This window comes from Anomaloglossus baeobatrachus, chromosome 5 (assembly GCF_048569485.1).
Source record: "Anomaloglossus baeobatrachus isolate aAnoBae1 chromosome 5, aAnoBae1.hap1, whole genome shotgun sequence".
Classification (NCBI taxonomy): Eukaryota; Metazoa; Chordata; class Amphibia; order Anura; family Aromobatidae; genus Anomaloglossus; species Anomaloglossus baeobatrachus.
This window is the reverse complement of record NC_134357.1, coordinates 507,537,774-507,559,611: the sequence shown is the minus strand read 5'-3', so window position 1 is coordinate 507,559,611 and position 21,838 is coordinate 507,537,774. Positions and strand designations below refer to the sequence as shown.

The 21,838-nt window shown below is 43.4% G+C and overlaps 1 pseudogene; it reads left to right on the top strand.

The window, feature by feature from the left end:
• The window catches only part of LOC142312853 (uncharacterized), a 206,937-nt pseudogene that overhangs the window by 70,001 nt on the left and 115,098 nt on the right, over nucleotides 1-21,838 (top strand).

Below are 21,838 nucleotides of genomic sequence, written 5' to 3'. Positions count from 1 at the left end.
TAATTGAGGTGAAGCAGAACATCCTGAGGCTGAGAAAAAAGAAAAAATCCATCAGAGAGATAGCAGACATGCTTGGAGTAGCAAAATCAACAGTCGGGTACATTCTGAGAAAAAAGGAATTGACTGGTGAGCTTGGGAACTCAAAAAGGCCTGGGCGTCCACGGATGACAACACTGGTGGATGATCGCCGCATACTTTCTTTGGTGAAGAAGAACCCGTTCACAACATCAACTGAAGTCCAGAACACTCTCAGTGAAGTAGGTGTATCTGTCTCTAAGTCAACAGTAAAGAGAAGACTCCATGAAAGTAAATACAAAGGGTTCACATCTAGATGCAAACCATTCATCAATTCCAAAAATAGACAGGCCAGAGTTATATTTGCTGAAAAACACCTCATGAAGCCAGCTCAGTTCTGGAAAAGTATTCTATGGACAGATGAGACAAAGATCAACCTGTACCAGAATGATGGGAAGAAAAAGGTTTGGAGAAGAAAGGGAACGGCACATGATCCAAGGCACACCACATCCTCTGTAAAACATGGTGGAGGCAACGTGATGGCATGGGCATGCATGGCTTTCAATGGCACTGGGTCACTTGTGTTTATTGATGACATAACAGCAGACAAGAGTAGCCGGATGAATTCTGAAGTGTACCGGGATATACTTTCAGCCCAGATTCAGCCAAATACCACAAAGTTGATCGGACGGCACTTCATAGTACAGATGGACAATGACCCCAAGCATACAGCCAAAGCTACCCAGGAGTTCATGAGTGCAAAAAAGTGGAACATTCTGCAATGGCCAAGTCAATCACCAGATCTTAACCCAATTGAGCATGGATTTCACTTGCTCAAATCCAGACTTAAGACGGAAAGACCCACAAACAAGCAAGACCTGAAGGCTGCGGCTGTAAAGGCCTGGCAAAGCATTAAGAAGGAGGAAACCCAGCGTTTGGTGATGTCCATGGGTTCCAGACTTAAGGCAGTGATTGCCTCCAAAGGATTCGCAACAAAATATTGAAAATAAAAATATTTTGTTTGGGTTTGGTTTATTTGTCCAATTACTTTTGACCTCCTAAAATGTGGAGTGTTTGTAAAGAAATGTGTACAATTCCTACAATTTCTATCAGATATTTTTGTTCAAACCTTCAAATTAAACGTTACAATCTGCACTTGAATTCTGTTGTAGAGGTTTCATTTCAAATCCAATGTGGTGGCATGCAGAGCCCAACTCGCGAAAATTGTGTCACTGTCCAAATATTTCTGGACCTAACTGTATATATATATATATATGTATATATATATATATATATATATACACACACACACACACACACAGTATATACTTCACTGTTCATTTCTGTGTTTTTATAGGAATGAGCCTACAATGTAGACTTCTTGCCTGTAGCTGAAGGACAATATTGGTTTGCTTATAAGCATGAGAACAGTATTGTTGATCTGTTCAGCATAAAACAGTCCTTGAGAATGTAAAATTGTTTATGTATCTTTTCATTGTTTTGATTGTTGATAATGTGCAAAAATATTCTGGTTTGGGTGTTTGCAGAAGCTTTGTGTGATCCAGAATTTTGACTTAAAGGGAATCTGTCTCCTGGTTTTTGGCTCTAAATATGAGAGCATCATAGAGTCAGAGACACTGATTTAAGGGTGGTTTCATACATCCGGCATTTCGCCGGATTGCCGGATCCGTCACACTCCAGTACAGTGTAATACAATACAATAGCATCGTGGCATGTGACCGGAGCTTGCTGCGATGCCATTGTACAGTATTGGCATACGGCGAAATGTCGGATGTGTGAAAGCACCCTAAAGGCCCAGTCAGACTAAACAACTTACCAGCGATCCCAACAACGATACAACCTGATAGGGATCGCTGGTAAGTTGCTAGGAGGTCGCTGGTGAGATGTCACACTAAGCGACGCTCCAGCGATCCCACCAGCAACCTGACCTGGCAGGGATCGCTGGAGCGTCGCTACACGGGTTGCTGGTGAGCTGTCAAACAGGCAGATCTCACCAGTGACCAGCCCCCAGCCAGCAGCGTCGCGTGGAAGCGATGCTACGCTTGGTAACTAAGGTAAATATCGGGTAACCAACCCGATATTTACCTTGGTTACGAGCGCACACTGATTAGCGCTGGCTCCCTGCACACCTAGCCACAGTACACATTGGGATAATTACCCGATGTGTACTCTGCTACGTGTGCAGGGAGCCTGCTTCTGCGAACGCTGGTAACCACGGTAAACATCGGGTAACCAAGAAGCCCTTACCTTGGTTACCCGATATTTACCTTCGTTACCAGCGTCCGCCACTCTCACACTGCCAGTGCCGGCTCCCTGTTCCCTGCACTCCCTGCACTCCTAGCCACAGTACACATCGGGTTAATTACCCGATGTGTACTCCGGCTACGTGTGCAGAGAGCAGGGAGCCGGCACTGACAGCGTGAGAGCGTCGGACGCTGGTAACGAAGGTAAATATCGGGTAACAAAGGTAAGGGCTTCTTGGTTACCCGATGTTTACCTTGGTTACCAGCGTCCGCAGAAGCTGGCTCCCTGCTCCACTGCACAGTCAGTTGTTGCTCTCTCGCTGTCACACACAGCGATGTGTGCTTCACAGCAGGAGAGCAACAACTAAAAAATGGTCCAGGGGCCAGGTTGTTGCTGGATGTCACACACAGCGACATCACTAGTAACATCGCTGCTACATCACAAAAGTCGTTCCTCAGCAGCGATGTTGCTAGCGATGTTGCTTAGTGTGACGTGGCCTTAAGAGATGTGTGAATTACTGAGCTGCTTGCTCAAAATCAAAGTTTTATTAGCAAGAAATTCTAAACCTCATTCCAAGTATTCATGAGCTCTGTTTGACAGCTCTCTCCCTATTCACAGTGTAAACAGAAAGCTGTCAATGACTGGTGTGGGTGGAGATGTACATAGCTCCACATTCAGAGAACTAGTATATCTACAGCAGATAAAATAATTATTATATTAGTGAAGAGCGAGCATGCTCGCTACTGCTAGATACCCGATCGAGCATCAGGGTGATCGGGTATGCTCATTACTCGATTGAGCATCGCGGGGGCTCGAGTGCCATGCTCGAGTCCCTGCCCCTCATGTGTTGAGGCTTTTAGACAATCAATATGCACAGATTGCCTGCCATACACGGTAATGAAGTAGCCATGTTACTTATATAAGACTGAAACGATGGTCGGAACACTCTTCTCTGGATACTGTTCAGGGAGATTTGTGTTAGGAGAGATATCTGACTTTGGAGCATGTACAGTTGAAACCAGAAGTCTACATACATTATCTAAACAGACACATATGCATGGTTTTTTTTGCTATATGACATGAAATAAGAATAAACCTTTGCTGTTTTAGGTCAATTAGGAACCAAAATTATTTATATTTGCCAAATGCCAGAATAATGAGAGAGAAGCTAGAAGCCATTACCCCAAAAGAAACATAATTATAATTGTATACCTCTGCTGCACCATTAAAACAAAAGTCCTTTTCAGGGCTACATACTATGCTTTCTTTAATAAAACCACTGTCACCTGCATTCAGTATATTAATAACTGGTGATTTAGGATTAGAGGTATATAGGCAGGGTTTGTTTCCTTAGAGTCTTTGTATACGTATAATGCTGCTGCAACCTAAAAACAAAAGTCCTTTTCATGGACTACACAATCTTTCCCTATTAATACCAGATTGCCTACAGTCATATAGTATCTACCTATTTTAAAATGCGCAAGGCGTATGGTAAGTGGCGAGGAAGTGGACGTGCTACTGATGGTGCACTCAAAGGCTGTAGCTGGGAACCATGTGAAATTGTGCTTGCCACAGGAGCATAACTAACACGCTCATCCACAAGACCTAGCTTCCTGTCCCACTTTGTTGGGAGGTGTGACCACTTTTGAAGCCAGAACAGGTGGTCAGTAAGTTGTTTGATAATGCTTCCAGTATATTTAACAGCACCACCGTGTCTTCCACAAAGTCCAGTCTCACTAGCCAAGAGTTTGGACCACATAACCCTCACCCTGAAACTCGTTCCTCCCACCATGGTGAGTTCCAGGAGATAAGTGATCCCACACTTGGACACTCCAAGGAGCTCTTTAGCTCTTTACATTTTCATTTATTGATTCTGGCCTCTTACCCTCACGTTTCAAGAGAAACATGAGGAGATTGTGTGTAGTGATGCCCAAATATATGAGCAGTCAGAGGAAAACGACGGTGGGGAATGCCAATTAATGTCTCAAGAGGTAGATGATGATGAGACACCGTTAAGGACCAGAGTGAGGAAGTGAAGACGAGGTGGTCGATGATGAAGTCACTGATCCAACCTGGGAAGGTGCCATGCAGAGTAAGGACAGCAACACAGAAGGGAAGGGATTTGCAGCACAGCAACATGCAGCAAGAGGCAGTCGGGTCGTCAGGGGGAGAAAGCGGACAACTGTTCCCTATTGCACCCACACGTGGCAAGTTCCCAGGGCAAGGGTTAGGTGTTCCTCAGCCTGGTGCTTTTTTTCAAGAAAGTGGAACTATACGAATGGTCATTTGCAACATGTGCTGTACCAAGATGAGTAGGTGCCTGACCCCCACCAGCGCTCTGGCACATGTCATCAAACACTCGACTAAGTGAGACAAATGGCTGGGTCCACAATCAGTGTCTACAGGTGACACCACTGCCTCTTCCCATGTAAAACATGCTTGCCAATCCCGTCCAGATCGCAGGTGCAGATGCCTCCTGCCCTGCACCTGTCGTTGCACATTCACAAGCACCATCAGCAACCATGTACAGTTCTTTGTTCAGGTGTCCCTACCCCAGGCCTTGGAACACAAAAGGAAATACCCAGTCACCCACCCACTGGCCCAAAAGCTAAACAGGCACTTTTCCAGACTGCTTGCCCCAGAAATGTTGCCATTTAGGCTTGTGGACACTTTCCACAACATGATGTGGCGGCCATCCCTCAGTACTCTGTCCCCAGCCACCACTTTTTTTCCCTCTGTGCCGTCCCATAACATCATCTATGCCGTTACTAATGCAGTCACATTAAAGATCCACTTAACCTCCTCCTTATCCCCCATCTCGGTGAGGCAGCAACAGGCTCCGCTGAACTTAATTTGTTTAGGTGACAAACCGCACACTGTTGCAGAATTGTGGAAAGTTATAACAGACCATACAGATTCGTGGCTCTTGCTGCTGAACCTACAACCAGGCATGGTTATGTGTGATAATGGCTGTAACCTGTTGGCAGCTCTGAAGTTAGGCAAGTTCGCACATGTACCATGCTTGGTCCACGTGCTTGTTAGTAGTTCAGCAGTTTCTGAAAACCTACTTTGCCTGTGCTACTCGTGAAGGTACGCCGCGTGTGCGCCAATTTCTACAAGTCACTGCACCTGCTGCTGGTCTAGCAGTGCTGCAGCACCAATTGCAAGTGCCACCTCACCAACTGGCACTCTACGTAGTAGAAATCCACATTAATTATATCTGTTAGTACGGCTTTGTGAGCAACAGCAGGTAGTAGATGACGCCATAATTATTGTAACCATCCCGCTTGTGTGTCTATTCAAATGCTCGCTGCTCACAATTAAAGAGTAAACTTTCCATGTGGACTAGGTGAAGATGGAGGAAGAAAGTACAAAGGGCACTACTACCCAACCCAGTCTCATCTCATCTTCTCAGTGTTGATTGGGTGATAATGAAGAGGAGGAACAAGAGGTGGTTGCCTGCACTACAGAGGGTACTCCCCACACCAGCTTCATTCTATCTGTTCAGTATGGATGAGCAGAAGAGGAAAAGGAGGAGGAGATAGAGAGTCATCCTCCTGGTGGGGACAGGGAAGTTTTGCCTGTTGAAATTCTGGCACAAATGGCTGACTTTATGTTCCGCTGACTTTCTCGTGCTCTTTGCGGTATATGCATTTGGTCAACACTGATTACTGGTTGTTCAGCCTTCTCGACCTATGCTACAAGAAGAACGTTCCATCTCTCCTTCCTGAGGCAGAGAGGGCTAATAAAGATGGTGCAATACTAGAAGGCCAGAGTCAAACAATTCGTACAAAAATTCCCATCAGATAATGCTAGCTGTAGTGGTCATAGATCCTTGGGCAGCTGAGGAGAAGAGACTATTGAGACACCCACCAGGTCCAACAGAGGCAGGGGAACACTATAAATGGTTTTGGACAGTTTCATTAGACCCTCTCAGTCTGGTTGTATTGATAAAGAGAGAAATGTTTTTGAATATGAAGGAGTTTGTAGCCGACTGTACCAGCGTCCTCTGTGATTCCTCTGTGCCGTAGAACTACTGGGTATCCAAGCTGGACATGTCACATGAACTGTCCCTCTTCGTCTTGGAGGTGCTGGCCTGTCCTGCCGCTTTTTGTCAGAGTGGGTTTTTAATGCCCCTGGGGGCATAATAATGGGTAGGCGTTTTCGCCTGTCAACTGAAAATGCTGACAGTCTGAATCTTATCAAAGTGATCAAGGCTTGGATTGGCCCAGACTTCTCAACCCGATTGGATAACAGCAGGAGAACCTAAAGCTAATTCAAATGTTTTTCTGTTGTATTCCCATGCACACCTTCCTACCCCTAAAAAGCAGTATACAGTTTTTGATTTATTCATAAATTATACAGGATGTGTCTGACTATGTCACACACACCACCACATGCTCAGATAAGGTAGTAAAATGTTAAAATACATTTACCGGTGGCTATGTTTTATTTCCTCCTCTACTATGTCATGTACTGTAGTCAAGGGTGACATGGAAAATATGTGAGAGATGGCAAAGCTATTAATGTGTGGAGGAGGCAGGGTTTTTTTCTCTTTTTAATTTTGCCTTTTATTCAAGTCATTAGACAGGAAATCCTTCTATTTCAGCAATTTTCCTACCCTCCTGTTAGGGTGTTCTGGAAAAATGCTTGAGTTTCCCATTTGACTTCCATGATACTCGTTACGCGAATTGAGCCCATCCGAGCATCCGACCTGCTGGATTTGAGTATTGAGAATTTTAGTGCTCGCTCAACACTAGATTTGATCAAAACTGCAGTACCCAGCAAAGTAAAAGATTCATTAATGGATAAAGGATATCTCCACCTACATAGTGCTGCTGTTAGATTGGGTAGCAAAATCCTGTTGACAAATTTCCTTTAAATACTGCAATTTAATTGACCAGACTTTTCACTATAGGGTCTCAGTGCGCTCATATAATTGTTATCTTTTTTGTATGTCTATCTTTTTTTAATTGTAACTTTTAATCCATATAAATTTTGTTTTATTCAAATCACCTGTGAAGACTGTATGTTTGCTAGGAAAGCAAGTTTTCCTATTAATGCCCCACAGTCTCATCATACACAGTTCCCCTCACATACATTATGATAGCCCCACAATGAACCTCATACACATTATGATACAGTATAAGACTGGTATTTCATGCCTCGGATTTCATCTGGCAGTCTCCTGTACTGTGGTCCATTTCCCTCTCCACTGAGCCACAGTCAGGTTCGGTAGCTGTCCTGTTTCTAAACACTTTGTGTTCATTCTCTTTCTGCCAACAACTGTTTCCAATTCTGTAATTCAGTCTGCGTTATCTCCCAGTGGGTGTAATTAAAGTGGGTGTATTTAGGGTATGTGCGCACGTTGCTTTTTACCTGCTTTTTACCTGCTTTTTTGCTGCTTTTTCTTCTGCGCTGTTTAATGCCAAAATGGATGTGTTCTTCTCTTCAAGCAAAGTCTATGGGAATTTGGGTTTCTTGTTCACACTATGTTGTTAAAAATGCTGCCTTTTTGTGGCAGAACTTTGGTCAAAAACTCAGCTTTTCAAAGAAGCAACATGTCAATTGTTTTTGCCATTTGGGTTTTGCACTGCAAAGCTGAGTTTTTGACCAAAGTTCTGCCACAAAAAGGCAGCATTTTGAACAACATAGTGTGAACAAGAAACCCAAATTCCCATAGACTTTGCTTGAATAGAAGAACACATCCATTTTGGCATTAAACAGCGCAGAAGAAAAAGCAGCAAAAAAGCAGGTAAAAAGCAGGTAAAAAGCAACGTGCGCACATACCCGAGTTGTACAACATGAACTAAAAAAAAAATGTTAAGCTAATCTGTGCTGTATTGTCATTTAAAACATCCCTACATTATTTTTTTTTGTCTTCTAACTTTTGTTCCTCTTGAATTATCCCTTTATTCTCTGCAGTCACTTTGTTTACCTGCAGGTCAACCTAACATGACATCTTCCTGTGCCGAACCTCACAGTCAGAGCTGGCACCGCCCGGCCTCAGTGTCCAGACCCGCCTTCTGCCCGCCCTCTGCACACTCATTGGATGTCAGTATTCTGCCCAGCACTGACCTCTCATCACTCCAACATTGGAAATAACAGCCACACCACATAGGGCTCTGCAGGCCGCACCACATAGGGCTCTGCAGGCCCCACCACAAATACAGGGCTCTACAGGCCCCACCACATAGGGCTCTGCAGGCCGCACCACATAGGGCTTTGCAAGCCGCACGACAAATATATGGCTTTGCAGGCCCCACCACATAGGGCTCTGCAGACCCCACCACTTGGGGCTCTGCAGACCCCACCACTTGGGGCTCTGCAGGCCCCACCAAATAGGGCTCTGCAGGCCCCATCACATAGGGCTCTGCAGGCCCCATCACATAGGGCTCTGCAGGCCCCACCACATAGGGCTCTGCAGGCCCCACCACATAGTGTTCTGCAGCCCCCACATGGCACTCTGCACCCCCCACACGGCACTCTGCAGCCCCCCCACGTCGCTCTGCAGCCCCCCATGTCGCTCTGCAGCCCTCACACATCGCTCTGCAGCCCCCCCACCATGTAGGGAATAAATACATACCTCTCCTCGGTCCCCGCCGCTGCTCCTTGTTCGCCCGCTGTCTGCTCTGGCCATATCAGAGTAGTGACGTCACCGCTGTGCTGAACTGTCAGAGCAGACAGTGGGACAATGATGAGAAGCAGTGCAGCGCTGCCTCTCATCAGTGCTGTGAAGTGTGATGCCAATACATTTGAAGTACGATCCTGAGAAAGGGGCCTGGTGTTGGCGGTGACACTCCAGGCCCCTCCTCCCAGCTCATGGGTCCCACAGCAGTAGCGAGGGAGAGTACGAATGTGGAGAGGGTGCGGGGGATGTGTGGGAGGGTGCAGGGAAAGGGGGCGGGGACTCCGGCGCCATGTATCTGCCCAGCAGGGTAGCTACATAACGTCTCCGTGATGTCCGTCTACAAGGCGAGCATAAGCTCCTGCCCTGTCGTGACATCACAGGAAGCAGCAAAATCATAGCAGGGGCGATCACATTACTACTCTGAGCTGGAGGAGAGGGGCTGATAGCAGGGCAGGTAGGTAGTTACTATCTACTTAACTGCCCCAATGTAGCCCAATAGTGCAATAAACAAAACATAGCAAAATAAGCCGGATAACCCCTTTAAAGCTTCCCAGGGCTGGAATTTCCCACTGGTGATATTTCTGACGTGGACCCTGCTTGGAATTACAGCATGTCTGACAATGCTTTCCTGGGAGACTGTTCACCCGAATTCTTAGGCCTTGTGCGCACACTGCGTTTTTACCCGCGGTTTTACCCGTGGTTTTGCTGCAGAAATTTCTTAAAAAATGTTTGTAACCTTTCTGCAGACATTTCCCAGCAAAACCTATGGGAAAAAAAATAGCTGTGCGCACACTGCGTTTTTTCTTAAGAACATTCTTTCTGCAGAATTTCTTGAGAAAATTTCTTGAGAAAATGTGCATGTCACTTCTTTTCCGTGGTATTTCACTCCATTCACTGTAATGTAATTGCGAAATACCGCGGGTATACCGCAGGTAGCAAATGATATGAGGTATACCCTCGGTATAGCCGCGGTTTACCTGCGGTAATGTTCATCACTGCCCTGCGTTTTGCAGGGAAGTGATGTCATTAGGACAGGAAGAGTAAGCGGAGCAGAGAGTAAACACATATCACACTCACACACAGACATATAGAATACAAATAGAAATCAAACTGACATATCAAAATAAAAAAAGTGGGCTCCGCTGTATTTTTACCTTCCAGCTGAGGTAAACACACAGCGGCGGCCCGGTATTCTCAGGCTTGGGAGGGCGAGGGCCAGGGTTAATGCCCCCCCTCCCGCAGCCCAGAATATCAGCCCGCAGCTGCCCCGGGACTGTCGCATCCATTATGCGACAGTCCTGGAGTGTCCCCAGCTCTTCCAGATTGCCGTGATGCGATGGCAATCCAGGTAATAAGGAGTTAAATGGCAGCGGATCGCTGCCATTTAAGTCCAGGCTTAATCATGGCAGCGTCTATGAGACAGCTTTCATGATTAACCTGTAAGTAAAGTGAAAAAACACACACCGAAAAATCCTTTATTTTAAATAAAATAACAAAAAAGCCCCCTCTTTCACCCCTTTATTACACCCCCAACACACAGCTGTGGAGTAATCCACGGAAGTCCCACGACGTTGCTTCCAGCCGCGTCTGACACACTACTGAATGCAGCCTCGTAACAAGCCTGCAGAGGTAACCACAGGTCATTTATCACGGTCGGTAATGTGAACAACACATTACTGCTCAAGAGAACTGCAGTGATCTGTCCTCTATCTATTGATTATCTATCCATTTATCTATGTATCCATCTATCTATCCATTATCTATCTATCTATCTATCCTCCTATCTATCTATACATCTATCTATCTATCTCAGAAGGAACTTACTTTTATTGCATTGAATGCATTAAAACACATGTACCAACCTGCAGAAAACCGCACCGAAAACCGCAACAAAACGCAGCAAAACACATGCGGATTTTGGTGCGGTTTCACTGCGGTTTTTACCGCGGGTGTGGGATTCTTTCAGAGGGTCCGTTTTTTTCTTAAGAAAAAGGCACTTTCTAGTGCGCACATAGCCTTAAGGAGGTATGTGGAACCCCTGATAGCTGCTTAGAAAGCAAAAGTCATCTTAGACATCCAGTAAGGGTTGTTTCAATCTGTGCAAGGGCCTTTAGGGACTTTGCAACTGGCACCTCTAGTCTGTACAAGGACCAGGCGGGTCAGGTGTAGTAGTTTTCAGTTAGACCGTAGTTTACTTTATTTTCCAAATGTGCACTATAGTGCGCATACTACAGTACATCAAATACAGTGATGTTTCCTCCTTTTTCTCTAATACAATATGATGCCCTCATACAGTAGGATGCCCTCACAGTAAATCAAGATAGGGACCATACCTCCCAGTTTTTAAAATCAGGGAGAGGGTCATATATTACTGCAAGTACACACTAATTATACCAATACTGAAGTCTCTTAGTGCCTCTCATACTACATGATACCACCAGAGTGAATTCCCCCCACAATTTCTTCCCACAGTCACCCAACACACACGATGATACCACAATGCTCCCCACAAACTATGATGCTGCTACAGTAACCTCAACACAATATAATACTCAACAGCCTCCTATGCACAGTATGATGGTCCATACCGGCAATATGAAGAACCCCCTCAGCACCTACACACAGTAAAACAGTCCCCATACACAAAATATTGTCCTCTACAGATCCCCCAGGCAATGTGAGGCCCCAACACCCTTAGTATAATGTCACCAACAGACCCTCTCAAAGTATGATGGTCTGCACAGAGCCAAACTCAATGTTGTTTCCCCCAGATCCCACAAGCAGTCTGGAAGCTCCCTCACACAGTGTAATGTTATCACAATTGGCCCCAAAGTATGAGGGCTCTCAGCTACAATACAAAGTCTCCTACCACCCCCCACACATTATGAGGTCACACACAATATATTGGTCCCTACAACCCTTCAATCCTACGAGGACCCACACAGTCCCCAACACATTAGATTTCCCACACACAGTTTGTTAGCCCTGTATCTGTAATGCCGGCGTCTCTGCACTGTCCCGCTTCCGCCACTCAGCAGGAACGCTGGCATACTCGCCACCATGGCTGTCCAACTGCATCTTATGCTCCGATTCCCACCGTGGCTCCCAGGTCCCTGGGCCTGTACCTATTGTAGTGCATCTCAGCCATTGGCTGGGGACTCCAGAAGTGTTATCAGCCTATGGCTGAAATGCACTACAGTAGGTACAGTGCCTTGTGAAAGTATTCACCGCCTTGGGATTTTATTATATTGCAACCTGTGTTTAAATATTTTTGTAATCCAATTTAGGTGTGATGCATCAGCACTAAATTATCTTTGTTGGGGAAGTGAAGTGAGAAAAAATAGGCATTTTTTATGGGATAATATAAATAAAAATTTACATGTGCATATGCATTCATCCATTTTACTTACTGAAAGGAAGTCCACCTGTGTGCAGTCTAAGTGTCACATGGTCTGTCTGTATATATACATCTTTTCTGAAAGGCCACAGAGACTGCAACACCATTAAGTAAGAGGCACCATCACACTATCAACATCAAGGAGTTTTCCAAAGAAGTCATAGACAAGTTTGTTGAGAAGTACAAGTCAGGGTTGGGTTCTAAAAAAAAATATCCCAATCTATTATGATCACGGAAGCAACATCAAATCCATTATCATCAAATTAAAAGAACATGGTGCCACAACAGACCTGCCAAGAGAGGGCCACCTACCAAAACTCTCAGCCCAGGCAAGGAGGGCCATAATCAGGCAACACAGAGAAGGAAAGTTAATCATAAAGGAGCTGAAAAGTTCCCAAGCAGAGACTGCAGTATCTGTCCATATGACCATAATAAGCCATACACGCCATAGAGTTGGCCTTCATGGAAGAGTGGCCAGAAAAAAGCATTTTCTCACAACCTAAAATTGGAAGGCTCATTTAGATTTTACCAAAAGACATGTGGGAGACTGACCGAATGTATGGAGGAAAGTGTTGTGGTCAGATGAGACCAAAATTGAACTTTTTGCCCAGCAAAGTAAACGCAATGTCTGGTGCCAAACTAACAAAGCTTTTCCCTTTAAGAACACCATCCCCACAGTGAAACATGGTGGTGGCAGCATCATGCTGTTGGGGATGTTATTCAGCAACAGGAACAGGGAAAATGGTCTGAGTCTAGGAGAAGATGGAGAATGCGAAATACAGGGATATTCTTGAGCAAAAAGTCTTTCAGTCCATTAGTGATTTGAGACTGGGATGGAGGTTCACCTTCCAACACAGCAATGACCCAAATTTTAAAGGAAAATGTCAGGACATCTGTCCATAAGCTAAATTTCAAGAAAACGTGGGTCATGCAGCAAAACAATAACCCAAGGCACACAAGTTGTTCTACAAATGAATGATTAAAGATGAATAAATATAAAGTTTAGAAATGGCCAAGTCACAGCCCTGACTTGAATCCTATAGAAATGTTGTAGAAGGAAATTAAGGGAGCAGTTCATGGAAGAAAACCACCAACAAAACAGCATAGCTCCCAACCGTCCCAGGTTCAGCGGGACTGTCCTGATTTGAGTGCTCAGTTCCACTGTCCTGGCACATCAGGGCTTGGTCCCGACTTTTCTCTTCTTTGCTGGATCTGTAGCTCTTCCTCCTCAGTTTGCGGGATCGGCATCTTTCTGCACTCGGATAAAGTAAACAATTCCCTTTTCGCTGAGCTCTTCGGGAATCAAACATATGACCTTCAGGTCCGCATGCAGCAGATGTAGCTTCAAGCGACAACCCACATTAAGAAAAGGAAAAATTGGTATATTTGAGCTGTATTGCAGGCAATAAACGCAGAACTTGATTATACTGGTACATAGAGATACAGGTGTATATAGCATTGTATCTCTATGTCCCTATATTCTAGAGGTGGAGAAGAAAAATCAAATTTTCTTCTTTTTTTTTCCCTGGGACTTGAACACACAACCTCTATAATTGTAAGCAATAGCTAAATCCATGAGCCACAGGCTTAGGTGATTTTAGTGTACTTGAAACTGCATTGCAGGCTCAGACTCCATTAGCACATTATACTAATACATAGAGATACATTGTATATAGCAGTGTGTTTCTATGTCCCTATATTCTAGAGAGAAAATAAAAGTGATTATTTCTTTTCCCTATAAAAGTAAAAAAAAAAAAATTACAATAATGACATTTTTAATGTGTTGTTTTAAAAAAAAATAATAAGTACATATCTGGTCTCCCTGTAATATTAACGTCCCACACAACACAGTGATGGGATTATTCATGGCGATCAGTAACTGGTGTAAAAAAATTGTGTGATTATTTTTCTTAATTAAATCCATTAAAGATTGCAATAAAAATCTTAACGCTGAGACCGTGTTCACACGTAGAGTAAATGCTGCATTTTTTTCTACTTTTTTTTTTTTTTTGCACATTTTCTGTAGGTGTCTGCACCACAAATTGCAATAACAATCTTCTTTGATTATTACGAGTTTGCAGCTTCAGCTTTTCTTTTATGCGTTTTACACCTTATTTTATGTGTTAAGTGCAGATGTGAATCTGCATTTTAATGTTTTTTTGATACTTCAGAAAAGCTTTGATTCTGCACAAAAATCCATTTTTTATTTTTTCACCTGCATTTTTTTTTCCAGGCTCCACAGAAGCTTATAGAGAAAAATAAGCACCAAAACCGTACAGGGTTTGGACGCACCGGGGCACAGTTTTCGTGAAAATACATCTACTTTGCTTCGGCAGTTAAACACAAAGGTAAAACCCACAGCAATATATATATGATGGGCAAAAAAAATCGGAAATGATCATCATTATATAGCATGGAGATTTAAAATATAACTTTTAATAGATGCAAGTGCATCTCAAGAATTTGGAATATAATCAAAAAGTTTAGTAATTCAATACAAAAAGGGAAACACATATATTATATAGAGTCATTACAGACAGTGATCTATTACAAGTGTTTATTTCTGTTAATTGATGATTATGGGTTACAGCCAATGAAAACCCAAAAGTCTTTATATCAGAAAATTAGAATAATTACCACAAAACACCTGTAAAGCCTTTGCTAAGCATTTAAAATGGTCCCTATGTCTGGTTCAGTAGGCTACACAAACATGAAGAAGACTGCTGACTTGACAAATGTCCAGAAGGCAGTCATTGACACACTCCACAAAGAGGATAAGCCACAAAAGGTCATTGCTAACGAAGCTGGCTGTTCACAGAGTGCTGTATCAAAGCTTATTAATGGAAAGGTGAGTGGAAGGAAATATTGTAGTAGAAAAAGGTGAACAAGCAACTGGGATAACCGTAGCCTTGACAAGTTTTTGGGCATGGAAATTTCATTTTACAACAGAACTTGGCACCTGTCCACATTCACAGTGCCAGAAGTACCAATATCTGGTTTAATAACCACAGTATCACTGTGCTTGATTGGCCAGCAAATTCGACTGACCTCTATCTAAATATATATCTACTAGCTGTACTACCCGGCTTCGCCCGGGTTAATAACTGCTGATAACAAAATAGAATGTATTAACAAAAATGTATTCTGCACACAAAAACTACAAAACAAATAGATAGAAATGTAATTATTAAATTGTTGCCTATATTAACCAATCAGAGCTCAGATTAATTAACTGTAGCAAAATAGAAGCTAAGCTGTGATTGGTTGCTATTGGCAGCCTGATAAATCTCCAGGCAACAGAAAACCCTCCCCCTGACAGTATATATTAGCTCACACATACACATATAGACAGGTCATGTGACTGACAGCTGCCGTATTTCCTATGTGGTACATTTGTTGTTCTCGTAGTTTGGCTGCTTATTAATCAGATTTTTATTTGTGAAGGATAATACCAGACTTGTGTGTGTTTAGGGCGATTATGTGGCGAGTTGGTGTATGTGTGGTGAGATGTTAGCTGAGGGTGGTATATGTGTTCAAGCACGTGATAGTGTGTGGCGCATTTTGTGTGTGTGTTCATATCCCCGAGTGTGGTGAGTATCCCATGTCGGGGCCCCACCTTAGCAACTGTACGGTATATACTCTTTGGCACCATCGCTCTCATTCTTTAAGTCCCCCTTGTTCACATCTGGCAGCTGTCAATTTGCCCCCAACACTTTTCGTTTCACTTTTTCCCCATTATGTAGATAGGAGCAAAATTGATTGGTAAATTGGAACACGCGGGGTTAAAATTTCGCCTCATAACATAGCACCCGGCGCTGCCCGGGATAGTAACTGTCTCTCTGTTTCTCTCCCACTCTCTGTCTGTCTCCCCCTCTGTATATATCTCTCTGTCTCTCTCTCTCTCTTTGTCTGTCTGTCTCTTTCCCTGTCTGTCTCTTTCTCCGTCTGTCTCAATCTCTTTCCCAGTCAGTCTATCTATCTTTTTCCCTGTCTATCTATCTCTGTCACTTTCCCTGTCTGTCACTTTCCCTGTCACTTTCCCTGTCTGTCACTTTCCCTGTCTGTCACTTTCCCTGTCTTTCCCTGTCAGTCTCTTTCCCTGTCAGTCTGTATCTTTGTCTGTGTCTATCTCTTTGTGTCTGTCTCTTACCCTGTCTGTCTGTCTCTTTCCCTGTCTGTGTCTGTCTCTTTCCCTGGCTGCATTGTGACACGCCAACATTCCATATAAGGGCGTGGCTGCGCATTCTTCTGAAGTTCTGGCTGCACTGTGGCTTCGAGCTCCATTCGCATTAATGGAGGCAGGTTTTTTGGCGAATCACTGTAAAGAGCGGGGTTAAAATTTCCCCTCAAAACAAAGCCTATGACGTTCTCGGGGTCCAGAAGTGTGAGTGTGAAAAATTTTGTGGCTGTAGCTGCGATGGTGCGGATGCCAATCCCGGACATATACACACACACACACACACACACACACACATTCAACTTTATATATTAGATGGGGTATTGTGAAGAGGAAGATGAGAGACACCAGACCCAACAATACAGACGAGCTGAAGGCTGCTATTAAAGTAACCTGGGCTTCCATAACACCTCAGCAGTGCCACAGGCTGATTGCCTCCATGCCACGTCGCATTTATGCAATAATTCATGCAAAATGAGCCCCAGCCAAGTATTAAATGCATTTAATGTACAGACTTTTCAGTAGGCGCCAATATTTATGAGTTATAAAATAATTTTTTCAGTTGTCTTATAAAATATAGTAATTTTCTGAGGTAATGACTTTTGGGTTTTCATTGACTGTAAGCCATAATCATCATTAACAGAAATAAACACTTGAAATAGATCACTCTGTGTGTAATGACTCTATATAATATATGTGTTTCACTTTTTTGTATTGAATTACTGAAATAAATTAACTTTTTGATGATATTCTAATTTATTGAGATGCACCTGTACATTTTAAAATGTATGTCTAGCATGTGGCCTCACAAAAAATAAGTTCAAGTGTTAAATCATCAATGCAAATAGTGCCATATAAACAAAAGGGAGTCACCAATACACCATGTGCAGAATTATTAGGCAAGTTGTATTTTAGAGGGGGTTTTTCATTATTGATCAACAACTATGTTCTCAATCAACCCAAAAGACTCATAAATATCAAAGCTTAATATTTTTGGAAGTTGGAGTGTTTTTTTTTAGATTTGGCTATCTATGGAGGATATATGTTTGTGCAGGTAACTATTACTGTGCAGAATTTTTAGGCAACTTAATAAAAACCAAATATATTCCCATCTCACTTGTTTATTTTAACCAGGTAAACCAATATAACTGCACAAAATTTAGAAATAAACATTTCTGACATGCAAAAACAAAACCCCAAAAAATTTGTGACCAATATAGCCACCTTTCGTTATGATGACACTCAACAGCCTACCATCCATAGATTCTGTCAGTTGCTTGATCTTTTTATGATCAACATTGCGTGCAACAGCCACCACAGTCTCACAGACACTGTTCCGAGAGGTGTACTGTTTTCCCTCCCTGTAGATCCCACATTTTATGAGGTACCACAGGTTCACTATGGGGTTTAGATCAGGTGAACAAGGGGGCCATGTCATTATTTTTTCATCTTTTAGACCTTTACTGGCCAGCCACGCTGTGGATTAGTTGGATGCATGTGATGGAGCATTGTCCTGCATGAAAATCATGTTTTTCTTGAACGATACCGACTTCTTTCTGTACCACTGCTTGAAGAAGTTGTCTTCCAGAAACTGGCAGTAGGTCTGGGAGTTGAGATTCACTCCATCCTCAACCCGAAAAGGTCCCACAAGTTCATCTTTGATGATACCCGCCCATAGCAGTACCCCACTTCCACCTTGCTGGCGTCTGAGTCAAAGTGGAGCTCTCTGCCCTTTACTGATCCAGCCTCTGACCCATCCATCTGGCCCATCAAGAGTCACTCTCTTCATCAGTCCATAAAACCTTTGAAAAATCAGTCTTAAGATATTTCTTGGCCCAGTCTTGACATTTTATCTTATGTTTCTTATTCAAAGGTGGTCGTTTTTCAGTCTTCTTTACCTTGGCCATGTCCCTGAGTATGGTACACCTTGTGCTTTTTGATACTCCAGTAGCGTTGTAGCTCTGAAATATGGCCAAACTGGTGGCAAATGGCATCTTGGCAGCTTCACGCTTGATTTTCCTCAATTCATTGGCAGTTATTTTGCGTCTTTTTTGCCCAACACGCTTCTTGCAACCCTGTTGACTATTTGCCATGAAACGCTTGATTGTTCGATGATCACGCTTCAAAAGTTTGGCAATTTCAAGACTTTTGCATCCCTCTGCAAGACATCTCACAATTTTGGACTTTTCAGAGCCCGTCAAGTCTCTCTTCTGACCCATTTTGCCAAAGGAAAGGAAGTTACCTAATAATTAAGCACACCTTATATAGGGTGTTGATGTCATTACACCACACCCCTCCTCATTACAGAGATGCACATCACCTGATTTACTTAATTGGTAGTTGGCTCTCAAGCCTATACAGCTTGGAGTAGGACAACATGTATAAAAGTATCATATGATCAAAATACTCATTTGCCTAATAATTCTGCACACAGTGTATATAGTTGAGACAAATATTCTAATGGATAATAGGAACATCCGCATAAAAACATGGAATTAAGTAATTGTACCCTTTTGTGCCCCATTCATTGCTTCCGCACTGAACATGGCAGCTCCCAAGTGTAAGCCCAAAAATATAGATCATTCCAACTCATTTCCTCCTTAAGAACAAGAAGGGTTCTTCTGGGGAGTACACTAAATATAATGCGGAAAGATAATATGAGTGAAGTGCAGTGGCAAAGCTCTCAGATTAGCGTGGTGCTGCATAATCTGCAAAAGTGGGTGTCAGGTGCTATGGTGTAATGTAATTACAGCTTGTTAGATTGGCCACGAGATTCACACCACCCAAAATGGTGCACATGCCCAATGGAGTACACACAGCTTTTTGGGAAATTCAGGCTACAGATACTGCTGCCAAGTGGACAATTACAGCTTGTTAGATTGACCACAAAGGGCCTGCTGTAGTGAAATAAAAATAAAGATTGAGCCCTCTAAAAATGGGACAGAGCCACCACACAAAGTCTTTTGATACTGGACGCTGCACTGAAATCTAAAACTGCCCCTCACTCAAACTGTATCCTATCCCTGCGCTGTTCACAGCAAAATGGCGGCGTGGCTATGATCTGGCCTTTATACAGGCCAGATCACGTGGTGCACTGGCCAGTCGCAGCCATGCCAATACTTGGTATGGCTGCGAGGTCCAGAAGCTTGCTGATGAGCTGCTCTTCAGCCTTTCAATAAGCTTTATTTGGATGACAACACAAAACAGGAGCTGGATGTATAGTGAAACGTCTGTGTTCGGGTCTGAGACCCGGACACCCGATGTTTGATACGAACTCTAAACTTTACAGTTCAGATTTGCTCATCCCCAGTGGTGTAACTAGAGTGTGATGGGCCCCGGTGCAAAATTTGGACATGGGTACCCCTTCGGGTGTGGGTCAGCTGAATGTGTGTATGCACAGGTGCTCATACATCTGAGCACCTGTACCGTTCTAAATCATATATAGACATATGAATTGCCCCCCCCCTCATTATGCAGTACTATCCCCAATCCTGGTACATATGTCTCCCATCCGGGTATCCAGTCCTCAGAAGCCGAAGTCAATGTGCAAGCCGAGGGTCTGTTAACCAGGAAGTTGCGTCAAGTACCAGGAAGAGAGTGAAGCCGAGGTTGGGGTACGAGCCAAGGTCGGTAGCTAAGAGGACACATCAGGTACACGGGAGAGAGCGAAGCAGAGGTCAGGAAACAAGCCGAAGTTCAGGGAGGCAGGGAGTCAAGTCAGAGTAAGACAGGAGACAGGATGGGGTACAAGGAACTAGGTAGTGGGACAAAATCAGGTCAGTCACTTACGAGAACCAGAGACGTACACTGCTAAACAGGAACTATCACTGGCGGCGTTCTGGGTGAAAGAACTCCCAGATAAAGCAATCACCACACACAGGACTAGATCGGGAACGAGTTCATCGGAGGAAATATGAGGCCTAGTATAGGCCTCAGCAGGAGAGCAGAGGACTGCTAATCAGAATCATGACAGTTGCCTTCTAGAGATCAGCGATCGTGCTTGCCACTGCTCATTATTCAATCGAGAATCGGAGTTTAAAAATGCTCGACTTTCCCATTGCCTTCTATTATATTAGTTGCACCCTTGATGCTCGATTGTGTAACGAGCAGTCATGAGCTTACAATTGTCCAAAATGTTTTGGTGTGCTGAAGCCTTCACTGGAACTCATGGTCATAGGCCAATCCCTGAAAAGAAAAAAAAAAAAAGTGGCATCCCTCATGTACTATATTTTTGAATTAGCTTACAGGGGTTCTCCAAGAATGAGATATAATGGCACCCCCAGTTTTGTGTCAGGACAGGATCCAGTCTGAAGACAAGATGAGCCTCACCTGACAAAGGCTGCACACACTGAGGAGCTGATCATGTGACCCCCCTGACTCCTCCCCTCCATGTGACATCATCACAGGTCCTGTAAGCACAGAGCAGCCATATATCCTTTGTGCGCTCTGCAGGAGGAGGTATGTGGAGATTCCTCATTACTTGGCGCAGGGGGCATTAACCCCCTCAGAACTGAGTCCATTAGGTGTATTTTCATTGCTTCATTCTAATATCTATAACTTTTTTCCTCCAAACTATGTAACACAGATGCACATATTGCCCTCACAAAGCCCCCCCCCCATAAACAGTGCAGTCCCTCCCTCCACTATAGTTATAGTGTCTTGTTCTTATGAAATATTTAATACAGATTCAGATATTTTAGTTTTTCCTTTTAGATTTGTTCTGTGATTTTGGTGTTGGATTGGGGACATACTAAAAAGAATGATGAAAAGGAATAAATAAAAAGAATGAAGATAATAACTTATTAAATGTATATTATGTAGATGTATAAAAGGTTTCTTGGGCAAGTTAGACATGGAAGGATCCTGAAATATATGTAGATAATAATAGAATGAACGCATATGGCATATAACCAGGTGTATATTATGTTACCTGAGCATTATAGGTGTGGAATGATCATGAAATATCTGTAGATAATAGGAGAATGAACGCATATGGCATATAACCAGGTGTATATTATGTTACCTGAGCATTATAGGTGTGGAATGATCATGAAATATCTGTAGATAATAGGAGAATGAACGCATATGGCATATAACCAGGTGTATATTATGTTACCTGAGCATTATAGGTGTGGAATGATCATGAAATATCTGTAGATAATAGGAGAATGAATGCATATGGCATATAACCAGGTGTATATTATGTTACCTGAGCATTATAGGTGTGGAATGATCAGGAAATATCTGTAGATAATAGGAGAATGAACGCATATGGCATATAACCAGGTGTATATTATGTTACCTGAGCATTATAGGTGTGGAATGATCATGAAATATCTGTAGATAATAGGAG